General features: G+C 44.1%; 1 protein-coding gene across 1 annotated transcript in view; it reads left to right on the top strand.

The window, feature by feature from the left end:
- Window positions 1–23,999, top strand: part of USH2A (usherin) — an 824,795-nt gene that overhangs the window by 214,986 nt on the left and 585,810 nt on the right. The gene's annotated exons all lie outside the window — the stretch shown is intronic.

Consider the following 23,999-nt stretch of genomic DNA (forward strand, 5'->3'; position numbering starts at 1 on the left):
TAAAAACAAGTATAATCAACAGGACAATTCTCTTGGTACATATAGCTGGAAACAATATCCGAAACCAAGCAATATTAAAAAAAGTATACAGATTATTTCTAATATACTCCAATGGCAGCAGACAAAATCATCCACCATGTAAATAAACACCAAAACAGTATTCTATAAAATATCACTTAGGAAAATCCCACCTAAGGTATATTGCACAAGGTGTAATTACAATGGAACATTTGTTCCTATAAAAATAATTAATTCCATTAAAAATAATGAACAATGTTATATTACCCTAGATGTCCTACTAGATATTTATAAAGTGCATAGTGCTTTCCTATAGTCCGCGGTCCATGATATTAGAAAAAGCTTTGAACTTACATTAGTATATATCCTGGTTAGGAACGTTCCACAGCATCCCCGACAGCACCGTTTCGCCTGACTGGCTTCCTCAGATAGGGGCCATCACTGAGAAAGTCCCAAATGGCTTGGTACTTAAAGGGGTTAAAGGAAATGTTCAACTTTTAAGTCTTTTTTTATATGGATTTAAGCTACATAAAATGTTCAATCACCGGGCAGCACGGTGGCGCAGTGGTTAGCACAACAGCCTTGCAGCGCTGGGGTCCTGGGTTCTAATCCCACCCAGGACAACATCTGCAAGGAGTTTGTATGTTCTCTCCGTGTTTGCGTGGGTTTCCCCCGGGCACTCCGGTTTCCTCCCACACTCCAAAGACATACTGATAGGGATTCTAGATTGTGAGCCCCATCGGGGACAGTGATGATAATGTGTGCAAAACTGTAAAGCGCTGCGGAATATGTTAGCGCTATATAAAAATAAAGATTATTATTATTTGTGAATACTTTGTATTGCTTGACTTGCTCTTCGGATTACAGTCTATACTATACTTCAGAGTAAGATTCACAATTCTATCAGAAAACAAGTTCATAAATTATGTAAATGTAGAAATCGCAGGAACGTGAGATGTCGTCACGGCAGGAGGCAGATCAAGACTTAATAGGTTTTTTAACAACACGTATACTCCGCACAGGGAGTGTAAGGACTCGGGAGGTGCATAAGGCTAGGTTCACATTGCGTTAGTGCAGTCCGTTCAACGCATACGTTAAACGGACTGCGCTAATGCAAGTGCCGACTTTGGCAGCACGCTAGCGCAGATAAAGCATCTGCTAGCTATATCTGCGCTAGCGGTGATGGACCCGGAAACGCTGCAGCCCGCGTCTCGGGTCCGTCACTCAATGATGGCACATCGCTAGCGCACGCCCATTGTGGGCGTGCGCTAGCAATGCGTCCGCCATATGAAGCATATAATGCAACGTTAACGGACTACGTTACACCGCATTATGCCGCGGTGTAACGTAGTCCGTCTAACAGATCACACTAACGCAGTGTGAACCCAGCCTAAGGGAGTAGGGAAGAACTGGGAGCTAGGAAGGGACAGGGATGAACAATAGTTTGATGAGAAGAAACAAAGGCAATGAACCTTGTCAGTCTGTAGTCTTCTTGATTGCAGCATTTCGGTTCTCCAACGGTGGCACAGACAACAGCGGCACGTGAAGTCTCAGAGGTGTCTGTAGAGGACGGGGTTCCAATCCACATCGTGGGTGAAGGGTCTTTGAAGGGTGCGGGGAGTTCCCACATGCACGTACACCAAACACTTTTGTCAGTCCAGTACGGGGTACCACCGGAACAAGTCTTTGCTCTGTGGTGTATACAGGTAATTGACTGAGAGGTTCTGGCCTAATCACCTGTTTCTCACTGAAATGCTACAGTCTCCGGTTTCAATTGTGAGTCACCTCCTGGCACGGAGGATAGCGGGGAACAGGAAGTCTGTCGTCCACCTACAGTGGACCTGTATGCAGGGGATCTGTCAAGTCGGCCTGCAATCAAGGGATGCTTTGCTCTCACAGCCGACACTGCACCTGAATGTCCGCGTAGCTTTCCTGCCTGGACTCTCTTGGGGCTGCACATGGCCTCCAGGGAGATAGTGGATCTCGGGCCCCCTCCAACTGCTTGATCTGCCACCTCCGTGCCATTGAACGACATCCTGCCAACTATGCCAAATGTAGAAATCGCAGGAACGTGAGATGACAGGAGGCAGATCAAGAGTTAACAGGTTTATTAACAACATAAATACTGCGCACAGGGAGTGTAAGGACTCGCGAGGTGTGTAAGGGAGAAGGGCAGAACTGGGAGCTAGGAAGGGACAGGAACAAATGATAGTTTGATGAGAAGAAACAAAGGCAATGAACCTTATCAGTCTGTAGTCTTCTTGATTGCAGCGTCTCGGTTCTCCAATGGTGGCACCGACAACAGCGGCACGTGAAGTCTCAGAGGTGTCTGTAGAGGATGGGATTACAATCCACGGAGCAGATGAAGGGTCTTTAAAGGGTGTGGGGAGTTACCACATGCATGTATGCCAAACACTATGCTCAGTCCAGTACAAGGTACTGCCGGAACAAGGCTTTGCTCTGCGGTGTATACAGGTAATTGGCTAAGAGGCTCTGGCCTAGTCACCTGCTTCTCACTGCGCGCATGCTACAGTCTCCAGTTTCAATTGTGAGTCACCTCCTGGCATGGATGATAGCGGGGAACAGGAAGTCTGTCGTCCACCTACAGTGGACCTGTACGTGGGGTATCTGTCAAGTCGGCCTGTGCTCAAGGCATGCTCTGCTCTCACAGCCGACAATGCCCCCGACTGTCCCCTTAGCTTTCCTGCCTGGACTCTCTTGGGGCAGTGCAGGTGTGGTACTCGCGGTCATGTATGGTACGGCACCTGATTCTCTCTGGCGGTCACTGGACATACACCGCATGTCCCGCTCTCCATGGTCCCCGCTGTTGGCGGCAGGCGATGCTGATTTACTTGGCGCTGGTGCTCCCGGCCGGAGCACTGCTCTCTGTGGCTGCTGCAACACCCGGCTCGGCTCTGCACTGTATACATGGCTTTACCCGGCTCTGCTCTGCATGGCTCTGTTCTGCCCGGCTCTACTCTGCACGGCTCTGCTCTGCCTGGCTACAGTTGATCACACTACACCCTTCAATGCAGCAGTCCCCATCCTTCAGGCCTGCTGAAGCACTCTCTGGAGGGGAAGTAGAGCACGCTCCTCACTGCTCTGTGCTGGCCCCACACTGCCCTGCTTTGCGCGCTTTTTTCCTCTTTTCTTCCGCCACCCTCTCACAGCAGGAAGCCCCTCCTCTCTAGAGCTTCTCGCAGGCAATAGGGGATATTTGCCTCACTCAGGCTTCCCCCCAGTGGATGCAGCCTCTCTAGTTCTGGACCCAGCATGCAGGTACCTGCTGCCTCGTAGACCTCCGTACATAATGTATGTACACAGTGACTGCACCAGCAGAATAGTGAGTGCAGCTCTGGAGTATAATACAGGATGTAACTCAGGATCAGTAATGTAATGTATGTACACAGTGACTGCACCAGCAGAATAGTGAGTGCAGCTCTGGGGTATAATACAGGATGTAACTCAGGATCAGTAATGTAATGTATGTACACAGTGACTGCACCAGCAGAATAGTGAGTGCAGCTCTGGGGTATAATACAGGAGGTAACTCAGGATCAGTAATGTAATGTATGTACACAGTGACTGCACCAGCAGAATAGTGAGTGCAGCTCTGGGGTATAATACAGGATGTAACTCAGGATCAGTAATGTAATGTATGTACACAGTGACTGCACCAGCAGAATAGTGAGTGCAGCTCTGGAGTATAATACAGGAGGTAACTCAGGATCAGTAATGTAATGTATGTACACAGTGACTGCACCAGCAGAATAGTGAGTGCAGCTCTGGTGTATAATACAGGATGTAACTCAGGATCAGTAATGTAATGTATGTACACAGTGACTGCACCAGCAGAATAGTGAGTGCAACTCTGGGGTATAATACAGGATGTAACTCAGGATCAGTAATGTAATGTATGTACACAGTGACTGCACCAGCAGAATAGTGAGTGCAGCTCTGGGGTATAATACAAGCTGTAACTTAAAATCAGGGCAAGAAACCTCCTTTAATGCAAAGGTAAAAGTACCCTTTAAATTATCTATCTATCTACAGTATCTATCTCCATTGAGAAGCCAAAAAATGGTTTTCCTTGCCGTTTACTTTAGTCTGCCATCTTCTCTCTCCCTTTTTCATGGCAATTAAGCCACAGATGCTAATCCAAGGAAGATATTTTTCCAGAAGCCTTTACATCTGGCTCCCTGGCAGATTCATACGGCAGCTGTATTGGTTGACTCGGAGTTGCCTCTGGGTCTTGTGGGGTAATGATGCTGATGGGCTGTCTTGTCTGTCTTACAAACTACAATGTGATGTAGATTCGGATTCCCAACTTGATGCTAAGTAAATTGTGCATTTTTGTCAGATTACGCACAGGATGTCATGTTGATAGTTTTTGCTGCCTGCGTACAGTATGTTGGTGAATGTTAGATCCCATTAGGTTACTTGCAGCTGTCTAGCTGTAATCTCAGCGAGGATCTGAGGCTTTTCAGATATTACACTTAGCATATTGCACTTATAAAATATACTCCGCTGCGCTCGCTGCAAGACGCCCAATGTGCTCCACTGAAACTCTAATAAGACCATTTTTCAGAATGAAATTATTAATAACTAGATGGCAGCCCGATTCTAAAGAATCGGGAGTCTAGAATCCATATATACTTTATTTATTCAAATGTAAGAATAATACAATTAATAAATAATAGTAAGAAAGAACAAAAATAATAGGCAGTATATGGAGAAAACACCAAACAAAAGTTCAAAATTGGTGTGAAAATGTCACTGAACCACTTCACAACTAAATATATATAGTTTTGGTAAATGGTATTATCATTTTTTTGACGAAATTCGGCAGGAGCTTTAAGAGCAACGTCACTGGGCCCGCCTCCACGCAGTAGAAACTTGCTGTGAGGTAAAAATTCAAAAATCACACCAAAATGGCGGGCGGAGTGTGTCACAGTACGGCACGTTTCTGATTGGTCGCTCGCAGCAGGCGGCAACCAATCAGACACTGGACACTGTTGACGTCACTTATCTCCGGACATTAGCTCCGGACATTAGCTCCGGACATTATCTCCGGACATTATCTCCGCACATTAGCTCCGGACATTAGCTCCGGACATTATCTCCGCACATTAGCTCCGGACATTAGCTCCGGACATTAGCTCCGGACATTAGCTCCGGAGATTAGCTCCGGACATTAGCTCCGGACAAAGCCACGGAAGTTGGCACAAATTGCAGGAAGTAGTATTCTAGGCAATTATATATTAGATTAGTAAAGATGATGCAGAAAGTAACACTGTGCTGTAATCTGAGCAATCCAATGTTTTTAATAATAAAAATAATGATTATTAATATTATTATTGTTATTACAAGCGCTAATAATAAGATTAATTAAAAGAACCTTTTAAACAGTCAGTTGTGTCAACAAACTGCATAATTGAACAGTGCATGTGAATTTAAGAAACTTTTTAATACATCAGAGAAATATGCTTCTTTCTCCACTTAGTCTTTCTCCTGCGCCTCCTGAATTTATCATCTTCTTCTACTATATAATTGTCTAAGGGTTACTTCCGTCTTTCTGTCCTTCTGTCTGTCTGTCTGTCACGGATATTCATTGGTCGCGGCCTCTGTCTGTCATGGAATCCAAGTTGCTGATTGGTCTCGCCAGCTGCCTGTCATGGCTGCCGCGACCAATCAGCGATGGGCACAGTCCGGCGGAAAAATGGCCACTCCTTCCTCCCCGCAGTCAGTGCCCGCTCTGTACTCCCCTCCAGTCAGCGCTCACACAGGGTTAATAGCAGCGTTGACCGCGGTGTAATGCACTCAGTTAATGCTGCTATTAACCCTGTGTGACCAACTTTTTACAATTCATGCTGCCTATGCAGCATGAATAGTAAAAAGATCTAATGTTAAAAATAATAAAAAATAGTTACATACTCACCTTCCGGAGCCCCCAGATCGAAGCGGCCGGTTACCGATGCTCCTCGCGACGCCCCGGTGACCGCTCCATGCATTGCGGTCTTGCGAGATGATGACGTGCGGTCTCGCGAGACCGCTACGTCATCATTTCGTGAGACTGCAATGCACTCTTCAGACCAGAGCGCGCGATGAGCATCGGTAACCGGCCGCTTCGATCCGCACCGGAAGGTGAGTATGTAGCTATTTTTTATTTTAATTATTTTTTTTAACAGGGTTATGGTGCATACTATGTGACTGGCCAATATACTACGTGACTGGCCAATATACTACGTGGCTCTGTGCTGTATACTACGTGACTGGGCAATATACTATGTGGCTGGGCAATAAACTATGTGGCTGGGCAATATACTATTTGGTTGGGCAATATACTATGTGGCTGGGCAATATACTATGTGGCTGGGCAATATACTATTTGGTTGGGCAATATACTACGTGGCTGGGCAATATACTATGTGTCTGTGCTGTATACTACGTGGCTCTGTGCTGTATACTACGTGGCTGGGCAATATACTATGTGGCTGGGCAATATACCATGTGGCTGTGCAATATACTATGTGGCTGGGCAATATACTATGAGGCTGGTCAATATACTACGTGTATCTGCTGTATATTACGTGGCACTGTGCTGTATACTACGTGACTGGGCAATATACTTTGTGGCTTGGCAATATACTATGTGGCTGGGTAATATACTATGTGGCTGGGCAATATACTATGTGCCTGGGCAATGTACTATGTGGCTGGGCAATATACTACGTAGCTGGGCAATATATTACATGACTGGGCAATATACTACGTGACTGGGCAATATATTACGTGACTGGGCATTATACTACGTGACTGGGCAATATACTACGTGGCTGGGCAATATACTACGTGGCTGGGCAATATATTACGTGACTGGGCAATATACTACGTGGCCTGTGCAATATACTACGTGACTGGACAATATACTACGTGACTGGGCAATATGCTATGTCGCTGGGCAATATACTACGTGTCTGTGCTGTATACTACGTGGCTCTGTGCTGTATACTACGTGACTTGGCAATATACTACGTGGCTGGGCAATATACTACATGGTTGGGCAATATACTACATGGCTGGGCAATATACTACGTGGACATACATATTCTAGAATACCCGATGCGTTAGAATCGGGCCACCATCTAGTATTATATAATTACCTTGTAATGTCTTTACATCCTGTTCCATCCAGATGTGTCCAGATCCCAGAATTCAAAGTGACGGAAGTTCACCGTCCTCCATATTGGGACACCCAAGTGATGGGTGTCTCAATATGGAAACTGGTAGTGGTACCAGCCTCTTGCGCTGTACCACCAGCGGAACACCGTTGCACCACACACACACAAACACTGTATACACCGTACGCACCAAACACACACACTGTATACATCGTACGCACCACATACACACTGTATATGCCGTACGCACCACACACACACACACACTATATATGCCGTACACAGCCTCTTGTGTGGTACCAACAGCAGAACACTGCCACAAACACGCCGCTGCCGGGATCAGCCGAATGATTCACAGGAGGAGAACATAGCACATGGGGTAGACAGGTCAAAGAAGAGAGCACAGATGGGAGAAGTCAGCACATGGGGAATGAGAAAGTGGATAGGTGGGTGAGCACATGGGGGGAGATTCTCAACGCTGCAAAGCCTGCCCCCATCGTGACATTACCGCCCTCCCAATGCGATAGCACCGGGCCTCCATTTAGTCTATGAATAACAGCTGAAATCCATCTTGCATCTTACTTAGAGATCAGATTACAGCTACCTGAAGTCTATGTGAAGAGATGTCATGAAGAGGTGCAATAACAAACTGAGCGAGAGAGAGAAGGTTCTGTAGCTTCCTTGTAAGTGTTTGAACTTTCATCAGAGCTGGATTCACACTCATACTGCTCATGACAGTTGAAAAACTGTCCTCTTCTCCCACCCTCCCCATACATATGCCGCCTTGCTAGGTCAAAGGTTCATTCTCATGAAGGAGAGAGGAGTAAGTTGTTGCCAAAATCTAGAGATGGGTAAAAAATTTTGAAATTCAAATTTGTCAAATTCAACAAATTTTTCGAACAAAAATTTGATTTGCACAAATCGCAACTACTGAAAAAGCCTCCAATTGCCCTGAATGGACATGTGTAACACTCTGAGGTCTCCAAGGACTGTAATGAACGCTTTTCAAGTTTTTTAATACTTACCCTTAGTCATGGCAACATAGCCTCAAAAAATTTGACAATTAGAGATGGCTGAATTTATCCATATGGGTTTGAACTCTAGCCGAACTTTTTAAAAAAATATCTCCAGAATACTGATTTTTATGTGACTCGCTCCAGCCAGCTGTTTACCATTTTTCTGAGCCAACAAAAGCTTACCAAAATGTCCTAATACCTCACCGTTATCGATTTAAGGGCAAGATATTATGGCGGTGCGGTCAACTTTTGGGAAATGGTAGGGATTTTACATCGATCAGGTCTACTCTTAGCTAATGGGAGGAATTAAACAAAAATCTGGTGCATTAACGGAAGGATTGCTCACCCTATGGACGACTCCGAGTCCTTACCTTACACATGCCCAGGATGTATCCATTAATCAAGCCATAGTATCAGACGTGACTCCCACTTACCATATTCTTTTTGTTTTCTTGCATAATTTTTGCAGGGTGAGTTAAATTAGTGACAAATATGGCGTTACAATTCCCTTGTCCTTAATCTATGGTTACATTGTATTTCTCTTGATTAAAAGCTTTTGGTTTCAAGCAATACTTTTTAATTACCTAATGATATAAGTCAGTTCTTGGGAAATAACCGTGCATTTAGGAGTTCATTTGCAATATAACTGAAAAATTCATTGCAAGGCAGTAAAACAATTTACTGTTAATTACAAGGAGAAGAATTTGCTGTAGCATGCTCCCAGATTGCCATGAATCAAGCGGCTCTCCCAGAGATTTATAACGGATGTGTAAGTGGGATGAATTAGCAGGGTTTAATAACAGAGACACAAATCATGCAGACTTCAAGGAGCTTTAATTGATATACTAGAATGTGACGGGCATGAATCACTCAACCATTCAACAGCAATGTAACATATGGTCACCTCAATATGCTGCATCTTAAATCGGTTGGTGAGTCGTTGGTAGCCCCATATGGCAGGAGCAATATATATACATTTTTTTTCTGCAAGTTTCTGCTTGCTTTCATTTTTTTTTCTATGAGAGTTGGCAAACCTTACACAATATTACAAATAAATGGATTATTATTATTATTACTTATTATTATTTTAGAGGATAAAAGAATTGTAACAGATATAGGGGGGATAAAGTGGGGGAAGAATAACTTTTTTTCCTATTGACCTTTATAAATATTTATTTTTTATTTTTAAAATTTTATTACAAAATTCAAAAGTAAATAACAAGTATAAATCCATAATTAACATTCCGACCAATCACATTTAACCCAGTGGAAAGAAAAAGAGTACATTTTTTAAAATTTGCTAGAAGAAGCTATTATCTCTATGTATTGTTAAAAATAAAACATTAGGGCAGATTTATTAATCCAGTCCAATATTATTATATAACGTTATCGGCTTTATATTTTTACTATGGGTCACTATCTACCTGTTCTGTCCCAGTTCTGGCTCAGAGCTGTCACTGACCGCTCCTCCTGGTGATTCTGCTGCTTCACGTAAATAGAAGACACAAAAGAGAATAGTGAAACCAAAAACACTCAGTTTGAAAAAATGTTGCAGTAATCCGCAAGTGCTAGTAAAAGATGTAAAAAACAGGGTATTTGGTTGATATGTTTTTTGCAAAAAATGTATACTAAGCTGCTCTACCAATCTTCACGGTATACCCTTATCAGAGCAGTCCTAACTAATGTATGCAATCCCTATCTGATGTATTTAAAAACCTGATCATCTGTATATAACCTGTGTGAACAGGGTTCAGAGAGGAAAAATCCATGTGTGCATACAGGGTAGAACAGCTTTTGTGCAGATAGCCCAAGAGGAGTGGTGGAACTCCCCAGTCTTGTAGACACAAGAGAACAATTATGGAAACAGGAACACATGGGCTACTTGCACAGTGAACAAGTCTGTATGATCATGTTCACACACCACCAAGAAACCTGAAGACACAAAAGAGAATAGTGAAACCAAAAACACTCAGTTTGAAAAAATGTTGCAGTAATCCGCAAGTGCTAGTAAAAGATGTAAAAAACAGGGTATTTGGTTGATACGTTTTTTGCAAAAAATGTATACTAAGCTGCTCTACCAATCTTCACGGTATACCCTTATCAGAGCAGTCCTAACTAATGTATGCAATCCCTATCTGATGTATTTAAAAACCTGATCATCTGTATATAACCTGTGTGAACAGGGTTCAGAGAGGAAAAATCCATGTGTGCATACAGGGTAGAACAGCTTTTGTGCAGATAGCCCAAGAGGAGTGGTGGAACTCCCCAGTCTTGTAGACACAAGAGAACAATTATGGAAACAGGAAATAGAGCGGCTCTTCCTCTTCTGGACTGCTCTGCCGACAGCGGGATAACTGCTGACATCATAGTAATTGGCAGCTGGCTCCCCGCAGTTAGACAGCAGGGAGCCGGCTTATAGTCAGTATGATACTGACAGTCACACCCTGACAACAGACCAGAGCAGTAGAGAAGCCGAAGCTCTGTCGACATGATGCCAACAGAGCGTCTCTCAGCCGACAGAGATCAATGGCAGGTAGTTGGCATCTATCTGCCTATCAGTTCTTAGGCCCGTGCTAAAAAATAAAACAGTCCAGGAAAATCACTTTAAATTAGACATTCTAAAAATATGTTACATTTATCCCAGTGGTTCATGGTGATTGATAAATTTCCCGCATTTGTAGACAGTTTTATCCAACGTTACCCCAAGTAGTTGTGACGTACTTGTAGACCAAATATATGCACTAAAATCTTGGTATATATCGGCAATGCTAAGCCATTCCCTCCCCGTAGACCCGCACCTCCCTCCTGAGTCAGGAGGGAGGTGCGGGTCTACGGGGAGGGAATGGTCCTGAGTGAGGTGCAAAAACAGTTTTAAACACATAATAGATTGGTCTAACACTACTAAGGCCAAAATTAAACTGAAATTGGTACATTTCCTGCCATAGCCAAGGAGAACTCATAATAGTAAGTGTGCCCCAGTAGTCTTGTATCATTGGTATCAAGACCAATTTTTCCTAACGTTTGACCGAGTGATCATCTTAGATGGCTGACCAAATCATTTTTTGCTGCAAATAATGTTTTCAATATGCCTATAAGACATGTGGTTTTCCTGAAGAAGAAGTACCCTTGTACTTCGAAACGCGTCGAAATAAACCAATCATTTTACTACACTGAGATATATGTCTTAAATCCTGTCGACAGCGCGAAGACCATTGACAAACTCCTTCTAACCTATAGAAATATGCCTATAATGAAAGGTGAAACTGGTGCCAATATTACGGACTCACTCAGGATACACAGTTTAAAGTGAAAAAGAATTGAGAGACTGTTGAGCTACACATGAGGTAACTATCGGCGAAAAACTCATGTGTTTTCAGGGTGGAGAGAAGAGAAAGATGCTCAGGTAACGTCTTATCTCCCCTGAAAACAAAAGGATCAAGTGTTGAAATTCCAACTTCCCAATACTTCTCTCCATTCACATTATCTCTCAGGGTGGATGAGGCAGGACCCCTCCATACACGTCAGATGCTCGGCTGGTTCTGCCAACTTTCATCTCATGTGTATGGCAGTCTTTAGTCTGGTTAATCTTAGTAATAACATGAATTTTAGAGAACTTAGATTAATAATCTGTGTATTTATTTGATTTTAAAAATCAAATTTTATCTAAAAAAAGACTTTTTTATTTTTCTTAAAGAATCCATCCTGTTTTTCCCTAAACCTGTCTAAATGCTAGCGTAGTGTATTGTCAGTGTGTTAATACACTCACCGATTGCCATCTTGCTCGGTATCCAGCGATGTTTCGTTCCTCATCTGAAACTCCGGATGACACTGTGTTCTATATGACCCAGAAGAGGCTTTTACAATATAAGCCCATGGAGTCTCGTTCTGATGCTCTATGGCTTTACATTGTAAATGCCGCTTCCAGGTCACACAGTCGACAACTGCAGGTCATCAAGTTCAGCACTTGCTTAATACCATGATATGGCATAGGGTATGGCTTAGTATAATTACTCTACCTGAGAAGAATGAATGTCTTCACGTACTTTAGTTAAATCCTACCAGTTCTTTATATTCACGATACATATGCATACATAGTGACCATGCACCTTTTTGGAGAACGGTCGGGCAAATCTCATTCAGCATTTTTACTGCATTACACTGGTTACATTTTGAAATCATCAAAGTGCCTGTACCCTCCAGGTGTGTCCGTACCATCTAGTCTATTCCCTCTAGGTGTTCCCATACCCTCTTGTAGTGCTTATACCTTCTAGGAGTGCCCGTACCCTCCAGGAGTGCCGTGCCCATATATCTGGTTCATACCATGTAGGAGTACCGTATCCTCTAGGAATGCTTATACCTTGTAAAAGTAGCCATACCATCTAGTCCATGCCCTTTAGAAGTTCCTATATCTTTCAGAAGTGTCCATATCATCTAGGAATACCCCTGCACTAATGTCCAAACCATCTAGTCTATACCCTATAGGAGAACCGGTACCCTCTAGGAGTGTCCATATCGTATTGTCCATATTCTCTAGGAGTGCCTATAACAACTAGGAGTGTCCCTGTAATATGGAAATGCCCTTTCCCTCTAGTAGTGTCCTTACCATCTAATCTATACCCTATAAGAATGCACCTACCCTATAAGAGTGTCCATACATTTAGTCTATAACATTTAGAAGTACCCATACTCTCTACAAGTGTCTATATCTTCTGAGAGTGACCATGCCATCTAGTCCATACTTTCTAGGAGTGCCCAAATCTTCTATGAGTGCCATGCCCTCTGCGAATGCCCATAGCATCTAGTCCATACCATCTAGCAGTACCTGTATCCTCTAGGAGTGCTTATACCTTCTAAAAGTGGCCATACTATCTAGTCCAGTGCTCCCCAACTCCGGTCCTCAAGAGTAGTGTTGAGCGATACCGTCCGATACTTGAAAGTATCGGTATCGGAGAGTATCGGCCGATACCCGAAAAATATCGGATATCGCCGATACCAATATCCGATACCAATACAAGTCAATGGGACATCAAGTATCGGAATGTATCCTGATGGTTCCCAGGGTCTGAAGGAGAGGAAACTCTCCTTCAGGCCCTGGGATCCATAGTGAGGTGTAAAATAAAGAATTAAAATAAAAAATATTGATATGCTCACCTCTCCGGCGGCCCCTGGACATCACGCTGGTAACCGGCCGGCTTCTTTGTTTAAAATGAGCGCGTTTAGGACCTGCGAATGACGTCGCGGCTTCTGATTGGTCGCGTGCCGCTCATGTGACCGCCATTCGACCAATCAGAAGCCGTGACGTCATTCGCAGGTCCTTAATTCCTAGAATTAGGAGTTTAGTGAATGAGAATGACGTCGCGGCTTCTGATTGGTCGCGTGGCGGTCACATGAGCGGCACGCGACCAATCAGAAGCCGCGACGTCATTCGCAGGTCCTAAACCCACTCATTTTAAACAAAGAAGTCGGCCGGTTACCAGCGTGATGTCCAGGGGCCGCCGGAGAGGTGAGCATATCAATATTTTTTATTTTAATTCTTATTTTACACATCCCTATTGATCCGATACCGATACCCGATACCACAAAAGTATCGGATCTCGGTATTGGAATTCCGATACCGCAAGTATCGGCCGATACCCGATACTTGCGGTATCGGAATGCTCAACACTACTCAAGAGCCATCAGCAGCTCATGTATTCAGGTTTTCCTTAGTATTGCCCAGGTGATGTAATTCTTGCCTTTCCAGGTAATGCAATTATCACCTGGGCAATACTAAAGGTACCGTCACACTCAGCGACGCTGCAGCGATATAGACAACGAGCCGATCGCTGGAGCGTCGCTGTTTAGGTCGCCGTAGAGACGTTAAACACAGCAACTCCAGAACGATGCAGGAGCGATCATGTGATGTAACGGCGACTCACTTATCGTTCTCGCTGGTTGTTAGCTCCATGTAAAACATTGCTGGCATCGTTGCTTTTGATGTCAAACATTTTGACCTGACGACGAAATAAAGTTCTGGACTCCTAGCTCTGACCAGCGATATCACAGCGGGATCCAGATCGCTGCTGCATGTCAAACACAACGAGATCGCTATAAAGGACGCTGCAACGTCACGGATCATTGTCGTTCTCGTTGCAAAGTTGCTGAGTGTGACGGTACCTTTAGGCAATCCTGAAAACATGACCTGTTGGTGGCACTTGAGGACTGGAGTTGGGGAACACTGATCTAGTCCATACATTTTGGGAGTTCCTATACCTTTTAGAAGTATCCATATCATCTAGGAAAGCCCCTGCACTCTACTAGTGTCCATACCATCTACTCTATACACTCTTAAGAGTACCCCTGCCCTCTAAGAGTGTCCATACCATCTAGGCCATAACATTTAAGAGTACCCATACTTTCTCTCTATGAGTGCTTATATCTTCTAAGAGTGACCATGCAATCTAGTCCATATGCTCTAAGAGTACCCTTACTCTCTAGCAGTGCCTATACCTCCTACGAGGGTCCATACCATCTAGTCCAAATCACCTAAGAGTACCCGTACCCATTAGGAGTACCTATACCTACTAGGAGTGTCCATATCATCTTGTCCATGCCCTTTAAGAGTACACACGCCCTCTAGGAGTATCTATGCCTTCTAGGGGTGTACATCCCATCTAGGAGTGCCTTGTGCCTATGAACATATTGCCGATATTGTTAACAACATCACATATTTAGGTAGCGATAATTTCCCAACATAAACAGTCTAGAAACAAAATGGAGTCAATAACCACTGAAGTTAAAAAACTCAACATTATTACAAATTCAGATTAAATCTATAATAATATATCAAAATCATAAATGGTCTAAAAAATAAATTACACAAAATACAAACATAACTCTATGTACTGTAATAACAAAACAAGGAATAAATAAATAATTACATAAATTAATGGAGATTCACATATAGCAGGAAAGTATTTTATTGTCTGAAATCTATTCCATTTACTACATAAAAATAGTCACACAATATATAACGATATATTGTGTGACTATTTTTATGTAGTAAATGCATTACCTATAAAGAAAATGATGGCTAGGGCTCAGCGGTTGCTTTCCCAGACCTGAGTTTCGCAACTGATCGCTTTCTCAGGTATTTAGGACAAAGAGAAAGGTAAGAATGAACACTTGTGCCAGGTAGCGGAAGGGTTAAAGTAATAATTTTGTCCCAAAATTGATTTCAATACTTGTTATGAAAGAATCTAAAAAAAAACTTTAAAACAATTCTAAAATTAAAGAAAATCTAAAGATAAATAAGGTAATGTAAAAATCCATTTTTTTCATCAAAGCTCTGATTTAATTTGACATTTCTTGTCAAAAATATTTTTTTTAACAATTTTATCTTTGTGATAGGTTAATATAAAAAGGTAAATGAAGAGAATTGAGCAAAAAGAAATAAAGAAATTATATATTTTTTATTAACGTCCTAAATTTATTTTCTTTTTCTAGTTTTTAACAATTTTATTGTGACAAAAAGCCGATTAAAATAAATGAAGGGAATATTTACGCAGAAGAAGCGACAACTGAAACATTTTGTTAAGGTCCGTCAATTTGGAGGACTTTGCCTACACTTGATGCTTTTTTAGTCATAACGACAATGTATCATGCAGACCATGTACTTAGTGAGAATCTCCTAGAATAAGATATTCTGTCTTTTCTCCTACTTATTCAGGGAGTCAGTAGAGATAGGCTTATCTCTACAGTCTAACTACCCAACCCAAAATAGTGCCTCATTTATTAAATTCCCCATTGCTGAAGGCAAAATAGACACACTGCATTGATAACAGCATGATAATACAAGTTGTCACATAAATTAGCATCGGACTCATAGCAGTCCCATTTCTCTTGATAGCCAAATACCATGCTGGCTTTACCACTTGCCTGTCTACATCAACATTAGTCAATGCCACAGTCTACCTTATGTCACAGTTCCTTTACATGCTAACTATATCTACCCAGCCATGTATCACTTCACAGTTCATTTCCGTTCGTACTGTTCCCATTATTATTAGAACAATTTGTTTTATAGGATTTTGTTAATAATCTCACGACTAATATTCCATGGTGCCTACAAATGTCTCCTTCCTTACTTTTCTTCTTGGCTTAACATATCCCAAGATGAGCTGCGTAAGATGACCAGCGTTAGAAAAAAAACAAAACCTTAAAATAATTTGATTTTACGATACTCTGTCTGGAGATGTTGAAGCTATATGTGTCTACTAGGTGTTTCCAGCCAGCTAACGCTCGGCACGCTCATCGCTATCTAATTAACACTGCTGGTGATTAAACTAAAGTAAATAATTAACAACATTCAATAGTGCTTACGCAGGTGGTAAATTAACGTGTGGTAATGTGTGGGGACGGAGCCTCATGTGGTAATGTGGGGGGACGGAGCCTCGCGTGGTAATGTGTGTGGACGGAGCCTCGTGTGGTAATGTGTGGGGACGGAGCCTCGTGTGGTAATGTGTGGGGACGGAGCCTCGTGTAGTAATGTGGGGGGACGGAGCCTCGCGTGGTAATGTGTGGGGACGGAGCCTCGTGTAGTAATATATGGGGGGACAGAGCTTCATGTGGTAATGTGTGAGGACGGAGCCTTGTGTGGTAATATGTGGGGACGGAGCCTTGTGTGGTAATGTGTGGGGACGGAGCCTCGTGTGGTAATGTGTGGAGACGGAGTCTCGTGTGGTAATGTGGTGGGGGCAGGATTGTGTGTGGTAATATGGGGGGGCGGGATTGTGTGTGGTAATGTGGTGGGGGCGGGATTGTGTGTGGTAATGGGGTGGGGGGTGGGATTATGTGTGGTGATGTGGTGGGGGCAGAGCTACTGTGCAGGGGGCAGGATTGGCGAGTAATCACGATGCCTCTTATATATATTGATGTGGCCACCTAGTAGTCGTAATGTTAATTACATCCCGTCAAAGGGTTTTCTAGCATTTTATACACTGAATTAGTTTTATGAGAGATTGGAGTGTGTAGTCAAATACATGGAGATTTAAGTGATTACTTGGTGTTTATGTAGTAAGCATATATGTTCTGAACCAGAACTTTGGGCCTCTACCAGCAATCTCTAAATTTTGAGTTTCTTAATTCCAGGTTCCAGCATCCATTAGGTTAGTATATTAGGGGATTAGATTTAAAGGGTTTGACAATTAATTAGAACTATTTAAATAAAAAAGGGTCATAGGTGGTTTTAAAATGAAAGTCCCTTACCGGACGAAGCTCCATGGTACTGCTGCCAATCTACTGGCTTCTTCTTCCTGCGGGGGGTAATGTATCAAGCCACACCCACTCCACATAGCCCTGCCCACTGGTGAAGGGCGGGGTTGCTGAGGGAAAGTGCCGGACGCGTGTGGAGAGCAGAACTGTGAGGGAGAGAGTGGGACACGGATGGAGAGCGGGCCTGCGGAGGGATAGAGCGGGACTGTGGAGGAAGAGAGCGGGGCCGTAGAGGAAGAGAGCAGGGCTGTAGAAGGATAGAACGGGATTGCACATGGATAGCGGGACTGCAGAAGGAGAGAGAGTGATGGCGGGGGGAGAGCGGGGCTGTTAAGGGAGAGAGCAGGATGTGGGTGGAGAGCTGGGTTTCTGAGGGAGAGAGGGACGGCGCCGAGACGGGCTGCGGAGGGAGAGAGCGGTACTGTGAGTGGAGAGCGGGGCTGCAGAGGGAGAGAGCAGGATGGCCAGTGGAGATGGGCTGCTGAGGGACAGAGTGGAGCTGTGGAGGGAGAATGTGGGATGGCAATTGGAGAGTGAGGCTGCAGAAGGATGGAGCTTGATGTTGGATGGAAACCTGGGCTGAAGAGGGAGACAGCGGGGCTGTGGAGCGAAAGCGGGGCTGCTGAGGGAGAGAGCAGGATGGCCAATGGAGACGGGCTGCAGGGGAGACAGCGGGATGGTAAATGGAGAGCGGGCTGCTGAGGGAGAATGCGGGATGGTGGGTGGAGAGTTGGGCTTTGGAGGGAGAGAGCGGGACAGGGAGTGGAGAGCGGGACTGCGGAGCGAGAGAGCGAGGCGGTGAGTGGAGAGCAGGGCTGCAGAGGGAGAAAGAGGGACAGCAGTTAGTTACTATGACCTTGCAACGCCGGGTTCTTCAGCTAGTAGTATATAAATGTGAGCAATAAATGATTAAACGCATAAATAAATAGTTGAACAAAGTGAAAAAAACGTTGCTTATGTCAAATAACACACATATAGGGAAAGAGAACATTAAAACCATAGAGACCCCAAGACTCAGACGTACGTTGCGCTCGGTGGCTTTTTCAAGGAGTCTAACTCCTTGAGAAAGCCACCGAGCGAAACGCAAGTTGAAGTCTTAGGGTCTCTATTTTTATAGAATGCAATACTATTATTTTCATTACACCCATGGCTTACACATTTTATTGTCAAGGTTTTGTATGTAGCCCCCCCACTATTAATGATTTTTTTTAATACATGTGTAATAATAATACATTTTTTTTCAAATAAAAAAAGTATCACTTTATCTTTCTGTGATTAATCACTCCTCTTGGTGAATTATGAATATCCATCTATAGTAATGTGATATTATTAATATTGTGGCACCAGAGCTAAGCTGAAACTGCGACCTCTGCACCCTTTAGAGCTACACCCATATAAAGGGGTCCTTATTGTCCCATTAGAAAACCGGTGGGTCCATCACTTGTTAGGCTCGTTTTCCATCCTTCGTAGAAAGGTAAATGCCCCATGGACCTCATCACCGTTACACACTTTACTCTTACAGCACATACTCTCTTCCCCTATATCCATCCACTGCCTTTTTTTTAGTAAAAATCAATGGTCTGGTACATCTGACGGAGCATGAATCAAGCAAACTAACGCAGCTAATGAAGGAATCCCGTGGTCTTGTGACTCATAACAATAATGAAAATGTGGATCTGGACTGTTCTAGTTTATGTACAAGCAAATGTGGCCGACAGAGGCGACGCTCCCAGCGGAAAGATGAAGAAACTGTAGACTGGTAAAATTGGTCTGCACTGGGATCATTACACCTGCAGCAATGCGAGCAGAAATATTAAAGCTTCCCTCGGATATAAATTCTGATAAAGCACAAAATCAACGGGGGGATCACCTCCTGGAAAACCTATTTTGGGTGGGGGGGGTGAATTAAATGAGTGCAAACTATCAAGGCTGCAATTCCAGCAATTTCAATAAGCCCCGGTTAAAGAACAGACTTTAGAGAGAAGGAATCTGATATCCTTGGGTAGAACGCCTGCCAGAATTTAATGTCTACAATTAAAATTTATTTTGATTCTTACCTAGTGTTTATGGCTGTTTGTATACACAACAGACCTTACTAATACAGAGATTCACTATTAGATAGAATTGCCATCTGTTCGGAGTGAAAAGCTGGCATCTGCCTCCCATTCTAAAACTAAAATGATATTATTTCAACAAAACAAAATTAACTGCTTTTTTTTCGCTTACCAACCTCATTTGGTGCCTAAGATGAAATGGCTTACTGGTAGAATACCCAATGACCTCTGCAATGCTTAGTTATAGAATTCTGGCTGAAGGTTGCCATCTGTCCCCCGGTATTGAAGCCCTCTGTTGCACAATGGCATTTTTGAAGTATGTCCGTCTAACCTCTAGAAATACTGACCCTAGTGCAGGGTCACTATACATGAGTGACTTGTCTCTAATTAAAGGGGTTTTCCACATTATAGGCAAAAGACTTCGAAATATGCCTATTTAAATTTTTTACTACGAGCATAAGAAGTAACATGCAAGTAGTTGCTAACTACCAACCTGTTGTCCTCAGCGTCTATCCTTGCCTGTACAGAACGGTCGCAGATTGCTCCTGCCAGCGATTCAGTGTCTTCACGTCAGCAGAGCAGTAGCTTCTTTTCCAGTCTGTTCTGTTCATGGTGTGTGACTTCTGACATTGTGATGATTGACAGCCGGCTTCCCACTGCCTAACCATGGGGAGCCGGCTGTCCATCAGCATGACGTCATCAGTCACATCCCATCAACAGAAGAAGAGCTGCTCTGTTAACATGTAGCAGCTGAATCACCGGCAGGAGCAGTCGGTGACTTCTCTGAGCCGGCACCTGGTAGAACAAACAAGTAGTTGCCTCAGATAGCAACTACCTCCTTGTTAATTTTTAGGCCCAAATTTTTGTTTTCGTAGGCAAAATTAATTCACTTTGACTTTCATCATAAAGTTTGATTTGCCAGAACTCAAAATGTTTGTTGTTCACCGGTCTTCACACTGCAGCTCCCGGCCCAGTACTTTGCTGACTCGAGTCCACACTCCGGTTCCAGTCGATTTTTCCATCTTTATTCTTTGAAGTCACCAGTACTGGCTAGACCTCAAATAAAGGTGTAATGGTACGGGGCGACCCATGTTTCAATGTCGTATGAAGTTAAGTGAGTATCGGATGCATCAAAGAAAGAAAAAGACTAAAGACGGAAGCGAAGACCAGAACCAGAAGGAGGTAGCAAGCCAGTGAAGAACCAGGTGGTGAATTGTAGCACCAAGACAAGTGAGGGGTGGGGTGAGAATAATATTTAGTGTTTTTAACCCCTCCATTTATTATACTGTAGGGCTTGGAGAGACCTCAAAACATAAAAAAAGATTTTCTAGTATTTCGATTCAAGCTGAATTTCCCTTCCAAATTTGAGTTACTCTGTTGAACCAAATTTTTGCAGATTTGCTAATATCTAGTTTTTATTGAGATTGCTGCAGACGTGACAGCAGTCTAATTGCTGCACCCAATCACTCAATTACTACGCAATGGTTAACAGCTACTGGGGCCACTTGTTGAAGAGTGCTGTAGATGTGGCATCAAAGATCAACAGGAAGAGGTGGAGAGGTAATGCTAGACAGGCAGGAGGTTCACCAAGTGGAGTAGGTTGCGTTTGACTTGCATAGCTCGTAAGAAGCAGACTATATCAAATGCAATGACGCAGTATCATAGCAAAGAAAAAATTGGCATAGCACTTGGGTATAGGGAGTCAATAGACAAAACTTGAAGCTCCTAATGGCCAATGGAAACATTTTCTGCAGGAACTGAAAGCCATAATGTTCCATTTATGGCACTGCTGTCCTCCTATATTATGCAACAATCATAAGGGCCCATCAGTCAACAGACCCCAGGAGTGACTGCTGCCTCTGAACCCTTCCATAGGGAGTTCATATGCTCGGAGACTTAGTTTATTTTGACGCACCTGCATGATTTGCAGCAGCTAGACAGAGTGAATACATGTGGGGATTGCCTGTTTATTAGGCAATTCCCACATGTATTCAAGCGGTCTAGCAGCCGCAAATCATGCAGGTGCGTCGACATAAACTAAGTCTCCGAGCACTCCGAAATACTCAGAAACCACCAGAGCATTCTCGGAGAAACTCGAGTAACGAGCATACTCACTCATCACTAATCTGGACTCATTGTTGGCCACTTAAGAACTCTCCAGCCCTTTGTTTACATTCATTTCTGGGTGCTTCTTGAATTATGTTTGGTGTTATTGTCCTGCTGCAGGACTCATGACCTAGGACGCAAACTCAGCTTTCTGACACTTGGCACTACATTGCAACCCACAATCCTTTCATAATCTTCAGATTTCATGATGCCTTGCATGCAGTTAAGGCACCCAGTGCAATAGAAAGCAAAGGAACCCAAAAACATCTTTGGACCTCCATCATATTTGACTGTAGGTACTGTGTTCTTCTTTTTGTAGGACTCATTTCTTTTCAGTAAACAGCAGAATAATGTGCTTTACCAAAAAGCTCTATATTGGTCTCATCTGTCCACAAGACACTTCCCCTCAGCAGGATTTTGGCTTACTCATGTACATTTTGGCAAGCTTCATTCTAGCTTTTTTATGTCTCTTTGTCAGCAGTGGGGTCTTTCTGGGTCTCCTGCCATAGCGTTTCATTTAATTCAAATGCCAATGGATAGTTAACGCTTACACTGATGAACCCTGAGCCTGCACGTAGCTTAAAATTTGAATTTGAACTTGATTGGGGCTGCTTATCCACCATCTGGACTGCATTGCAACCTTTCATCAAGTTTTCACAGCCGTCCACATCCAGGGAGATTAGCTGCAGTGCCATGGGCAGGCTCGGACTGGCCCACCGGAGAACCGGAGGACTGACACCTGCTGGCATACTGTCCAGCAGCTGACTAAGGCCTCACTGCTCCAGGGGCCCCCAACCAGTGGCTATGGGGCCCCTGAGTCTAAAGGACCCCGCCTGTGCCAGCGTAGCAGCAGCTGGAGACAGGATCTTGTCCCCGCTGCTAAAGCAAAATGAATATTCACGCTTCCCCACACCTCTATGGGCGTGGAGAGGCGTGAATACCATTTTGTCTTTAATAGCGGGCAGCGTTAGCCGCAGGCTGTAGCTAACACTGCCCGCATGTAAAGCCGCACCACTCACAGATGCACAAAGCACTGCCCACACACACAGCACCGCACACATACACACACATGCAGGCACACAGACTCACACAGAGCAGCTCACCTTCCGGCATCCTGCATCCTTTCTGAGACAGCCCAGCTGGATGACGTCATCATCCAGCGTGCTGTCTCAGACAGAAAGCTTCCAGCGAGGAAAAGGCTGCTGGGATGAGCTGCTGCTGCGGGGACGTGAGCTGTGCTGTGTGCCTGCGTGTGTGTGTGCCTGCGTGTGTATGTATGTGAGAGTGTGTCTGTGCCTGCGTGTGTGTGCCTGCGTGTGTAAGTGTGTCTGTGTGCCTGCATGTGTGTGTGTGAGAGTGTGCCTGCGTGTGTGTGTGTCTGTGCCTGCATGTGCGTCTGTGTGTGTGAGAGTGTGTGTGTGATGAGCTGCGGTGAGGTGAGGTGTGTGCGTGTGGTGATGAAGGACAATGATATTGGTGGGAGGAGACAATGGAGGTGATGTGCAATTATGGTGGTGGGGGAGACAATGATGGAGGTGATGGGCAATGATGGAGGTGATGGGCAATGATGGAGGTAATGGGTAATGATGGAGGTGATAGGCAATGGAGGTGATAGGCAATGATGGTGTGGAGGCAATGATGGAGGTGATGGGCAATGGTGGTGGGGGAGGCAATGATGGAGGTGATAGGCAATGATGGTGGGGAGGCAATGATGGGGGTAATGGACAATGATGGTTGTGGGGGAGGCAATGATGGAGATGATAGTCAATGATGGAGGTGATAGGCAATGGAGGTGATAGGCAATGATGGTGGGGAGGCAATGATGGAGGTGATGGGCAATGATTGTGGTGGGGGAGGCAATGATGGAGGTGATGATGGAGGTGATGAAATGGACAATGATGCTGGGGTAGGAGGCAATGATGCAGGTGGTGGAATGGGCAGTGATGGAGGTGGTGGGGGAGAATGATAGGGGTGGAGGGGTAGAAGGCAATGATGGAGGTGGTGATGAGGACAATGATGGGGTGGAGAGGGACTGCATTATACTTTATGAGGGGCTACATTATATTCTGTGGGGGACTGCATTATTCTCAGGGGACTTCACTACATTATATTATGGGGGGCTACATCATACTATATGAAGGGGCTACAGTATACTCTATGGGGGGCTGCATTATATTCTGTGGTGGGGCTGCATTCTCTCAGGGGACTACATATATATTTTGTGGTGGGCTGCATTATACCCTTTGAGGGTGCTACATAATATTCTATGGTGGGGACTGCGTTATACCTGAGGGGGGTTGCATTATATTTTGTGGGGTGCTGCATTATATTCTATGAGAGGGGACTGCATTATATTTTATGAGGGGGCTACA

Source organism: Ranitomeya imitator, chromosome 5, assembly GCF_032444005.1.
Source record: "Ranitomeya imitator isolate aRanImi1 chromosome 5, aRanImi1.pri, whole genome shotgun sequence".
NCBI lineage: Eukaryota > Metazoa > Chordata > Amphibia > Anura > Dendrobatidae > Ranitomeya > Ranitomeya imitator.